This window comes from Galeopterus variegatus, unplaced genomic scaffold (assembly GCF_000696425.1).
Source record: "Galeopterus variegatus unplaced genomic scaffold, G_variegatus-3.0.2 Scaffold5848, whole genome shotgun sequence".
Classification (NCBI taxonomy): domain Eukaryota; kingdom Metazoa; phylum Chordata; class Mammalia; order Dermoptera; family Cynocephalidae; genus Galeopterus; species Galeopterus variegatus.
Window position 1 is genome coordinate 22,633 of NW_007731959.1, and position 4,630 is coordinate 27,262.

A 4,630-nucleotide genomic window follows, 5' to 3' on the forward strand; every position below is an offset into this window, starting at 1 on the left:
GGGGGGGGGGGGGGGGGGGGGGGGGGAGTTGAAAAAGAAGGTTCTGGAACCCGGTAAAGACACAGTTTCCAGACTATTTCCTTACCCATCTATACTTGGCAAAATAATGGCCCCTCACAGATGTTCATGTCATAATCCCTGGAATTTGTGAAGATGTTATCTTATATGGCAAAAGGGATTTTGCAGACGTGATTAAGTTAATGATCTTGAGAAGGGGAGATTATCCTGGGCTATCTGGGTGGGGCCAATGTAATCACAGGGTCCTTATGAGAAGGGGGTAGGAAGGTCAGAATCAAAAGAAGCAGAAGCCAGGTCCAGATTTGAAGCCAGAAATTTGAAGATGCTGCGCTGCCAGCTTTGGAGGTGAAGCAAGGGGCCCTGAGCCAGGGAATGCAGGTGGCCTCTAGAAGCTAGAAAAGGGAAGGGAACACAGCCCTGCTGGTCCATTTTAGACTTCTGACCTCCAGGAATGTAAGATAATAAATTTGTTCAGCAATAGGAGGGACTTAATATATCATCCAAAACAAAACTCAGCTTTGTTCCTCCAAGGACTGGAGAATAAACCCATCTGCTCAGGAAGCCGAAGATGCCACGAACCGAGGTGTACAGTGACATCTGAAAGTCAAAGGAGCTTGAACAGTGTGGGGGCCTGGGCACGTGAAGTCTGGCTGCCAGCACAGATAGAAACAACACCTCTCCACGGATCGCACCCTGGCAACGTGGGGAGGAGGGCAAGCCTGGCTTCCAGATACCCCTTTCCTTCCACACCCACAGGAGCAGGTACTATTTCCCTCTTTCAAGACACCTGGTATTGTTGCATCTTTCCATTAAAAACATGAAACATTGATTCCCTCTAGGGTCCCAATATCTTATTGGTTCTCCCTCCCAGAGTCATTTGCATTTGAAAAAGAACGTGCCGGGCTGGCTGGTTAGCTCACCTGCTTACAATGCGGTGGTTTTTTTTTTTTTTTTTTGACCGGTAAGGGGATCGCAACCCTCCGCAAGGTGTTGTCTGCGCCAGGCTCAGCCAGTGAGCACACCGGCCATCCCCATATAGGATCCGAACCCACGGCCTCAGCGCTCCCAGCGCTGCGCTCTCCTGAGCGAGCCACGGGCTGGCCCTGTTTTTTTTTTTTTTTTTTTAATGACCGGTAAGGGGATCTTAACCCTTGGCTTGGTGTTGTCAGCACCACGCTCAGCCAGTGAGCAAACCGGCCATCCCTATATAGGATCCGAACCCGTGGCCTTGGTGTTATCAGCACTGCACTCTCCCGAGTGAGCCACGGGCCGGCCCCTACAATGTGGTGTTATAACACCAAAGTCAATGGTTCAGATCCCTGTACTGGCCAGCCACCAAAAAAAAGAAAAATAAAACCATAAACAAACAAACAAAATGAAAGAAAGAAAAGGAACATGCCCATGTCCACAGAGGGTAATGCAGACCATACAGAACTAAGCTCAGTCAACTCTTTCACAGCGAGAATGCCACATAAAGGTAAAGGCAGAGGTAGGGGTGATGTATCAAGTCCAGGAACATCACGAAATGCCAGCAGACCACCAGAAGCCAGGAGAGAGGACAGATTCTCCCTGACAGCCTCAGAGGGAAGCAACCCTGCCCACACCTTGATCTTGGACTTCCAGCTTTCAGAACCGCGAGACAGTACATTTCTGTTGTTCAAGCCACTGGGAAACTAATACTAATGCCTCCAGATGCTGGGCAGGCAGCTGAAATGCGAGGAATGGGTATGAGATGGCTCTGGAAGCTAATTACCCTGAACTGTAACCAAGGTCAGCAGGAGGAGAGGATGTGTGGGAGGCAGAGCTCAGAGGTCCAGAAGAGACCTGGGTGCCCAGTCTCAGCAAGGATGCCCACCAGGACAAGGAGACCACCCCAGGGGTAGAGCGAGACCCACCCTACCACAAACCCAGAGTAGTCAAACCACTGCAGAGAAACAGAAACTCAGGCAAAGCACACATCCCCTGCCAGCAGCCAAGAATCCTGCAGGACCAGTCTGCTCTTCTGGATGTCTGCATGTGGCACCCCCACACCCTTCGCGCCTTGCATGGTCAACCTGGAAACAGCATCCAGGAAACTCTCCGAATGGAAAGCCACATCTGGGGCCGTCCGAGAACACAAGTCTTAAAATGAGTTTGTAGAGCTGGACACCTCCCTTGTTCTGCCCTTGCAACCTCCCAGGCAGTAAGTAAAGTACTATAAAAATGGAATGAACTTGAGGTCAAGGGAGGCCCTGAGGCTCTGCAATTTGGGAGCTGAAATCTCTCAGGGAAGGTAGCTTCAGGGAAGGGTGAGACGGCAGGAATCTTTCCCTAATAAGAGCAAGTAATTTGCCATCTGATGGCCTTGACTCCAAGTTTCTGGAGAGCTGGGGCCAAGCTCGGTGAATGCCTGCTTTCTTTCTCTAAAAATAAAAAAAGGGGGGGTTCGCAGGTGTCTCCCTGAGGAGGCTGCCCACAAGGAGGGGGAGGCTGAGGGAGATAAACGATCCCTTTCAGCTGTGAGACAGGTTTTACCTGTGAGCCGAGCTCTGGGATGGTGAGCAAGTCAGACCTCTCCACTGGCCCAAGCCTGATGCCAGGCCCGTGGTGGCCTCGCTGGGCACCATGGCTGGTTGCTTAATCAAGACCTGGGGGCTGAAGCTGGGAGCTGCTTCCTCCTTCTCATGAGGACTCTGAGCAGCTGGGTGTCTGGGGCAGCTCTGTGGCAAGCAACCCACCAGGCCAACAGACACCCGAACATCAGCGAGCAGCCTGGGGTATGAGGAGGCCCAGAGGAGAGCTCTGGCAGGGCTTGGCCTCCCAGGCTGAGGGTCGGGGCTCCAGGGTTTGCTTCTCAGCTCTGCTGGGAACTGGTCTAGCAGCCTGGGCCAGACCCTTCACCTCCCAGGGTTTCAGTTCCCTCCACTGTCAAAAGGAGAACAGCATGTTGCTCTTGCCCATTGCTGTCTCTTGGGACCGGGATGCAGATGGGTGAGTTTCTGAGACGAGATTAAGTTGTGTAGAAAGCGAGAAAGGGAAAGGGGTCTGGAGAAAGGCGCCCGGGTCGGGGGAGGTGACGGACAAGAATGAGGGGGCACAGCAGAGGCCTTGGAGGTGAGAGGCCACTGTGCGGACGGGAACCAGGGTCAGAGGGCTTTGACCTTCGCCTGCCTCCCGCTGGGCCCCCGGAGGCTGCGGGAGGAGCGCCCAGCCTGGGGCCCCGGGAGGAAAAGGGGCACCTGCTCCAGGCGGCCTTTCTCCCCACGGCTTCCCTTCCCGTGCCTCAGTTTCCCCTCTTCAGACTCCAAGGCTCACGACGGACGGCGGCTTTTTCAGGCCGGAAGGAAATGCCCTCCGGAGCGGTGGCCGCCACAGCCACCCGCCCCAGGCTGAGATCTCGGAGGGCCCAGCCTCCCACCCGCGTCTTCTAGGCGCCAAAGCCCAGACCTGGACCCTCGCCCTCGCCGGAGGAGAGGGGAAGGCAGGGAAAGAGGGGAGAGCAGAAGGGAGGCGCGGGGCAGGCGGATCTGACCCCGGCCCCCAGCGCGGAGCCCCCACCTCCCGCCGCCGCTCGCGTCCCTGCAGCGCGTGACCGCGGCACTGCGGCTGCGGCGCTGCCGTCCCCCGCCCGCGCCGGACTCATGGGGGTGGGGGTGGGGGCCAGGAGGTGCAGGATCCCACCTCGGGGGATGCGCCGTGCGGGGAGTGGGTGATGACGCCCCTGCCCCTTCCTTGTTTCCTGGAGTTTCTCGACCCGTGAGCGCGTCGCTGAGTCACCTTCCCGGAACGCGTTCTGGACGCTCAGGACTCAGCCTGGGCTGCCCGGGGGCCGCTTAGGGCGGAGGCGCGCACCGCACAGACACGGGCGGGGCCGCCGGCCCAGGGACCGCCCGTGCCAGGCTGTGCCTCCCGCCCCGGACCGCTAGGTCTCGTCTGCCTGGCCCCCAAGTCTTGGGCAATGGGGCCGGGCCGGCTGGGTCCTCCCGCAGAGAAGACACAGCGGAGGCGCGCCCAAGCTCGGGGCGCGGCCGGGCTCTGGCTCCGTGCGCCTCCCGGACCTGCCTCTTCTCCACTGTAAGAAGCGATGAGAAGAGAGAGGTGTGCGGGGGGTCGAGTGGGGCAGCCGCGGGCACGGGGGGCCCTTTGCGGCCAGGGCCTGGACCACCTCAGCTTCCTGCCGGGCTTTGGGTTTTTCTAACGGGTCCTACCTGATCAGGTCACCAAGTCGACGTTGGCAACTTTTTCCTCCCAGTCTCCGCAAATAACCTCCCGGGGATTTAACTGGAGTTGGTCGCAGGCACGTTTAGGTCTCTGGCCCCGAGGTGTGTCACACACACTGACACGCGTCCCCATCTGCCTCCCTTGAAGTGACAACTCCCGGGCGCTTTTGCATCTTCCCGCCGAGCCAGTGGGGGCAGAGCGGACACGCCCCGCATGCTCGACTCTCCCATCGCGCCCCAGACCCCCAGGCCTGGGTGCACCGCCAGGCTCCTCTCCCGCGGCCGGTCGCTCTCCCCGCTAGGGACGGAGCGCCAGGCTGCCTCCCGCTCGGTGGCTCAGCTGCCGCGCCGGGAAGCTAAAAATAACCGTCCACGGGAGAGCAGGGGGAGGAAGAAAGAGGGGAGCCGGCGGG

At 58.3% G+C, this 4,630-nt stretch overlaps 1 long non-coding RNA gene across 1 annotated transcript in view; it reads right to left on the reverse strand.

Annotated features, from left to right (window-relative positions):
* Nucleotides 1-4,552, reverse strand: part of LOC103605505 — an 18,953-nt gene extending 14,401 nt beyond the window's left edge. Inside the window, exon 1 of the long non-coding RNA XR_551793.1 lies at nt 4,206-4,552. This is a non-coding gene — a long non-coding RNA (uncharacterized LOC103605505). The remainder of the gene's footprint in view (nt 1-4,205) is intronic.
* Nucleotides 4,553-4,630: the final 78 nt, after the last annotated feature.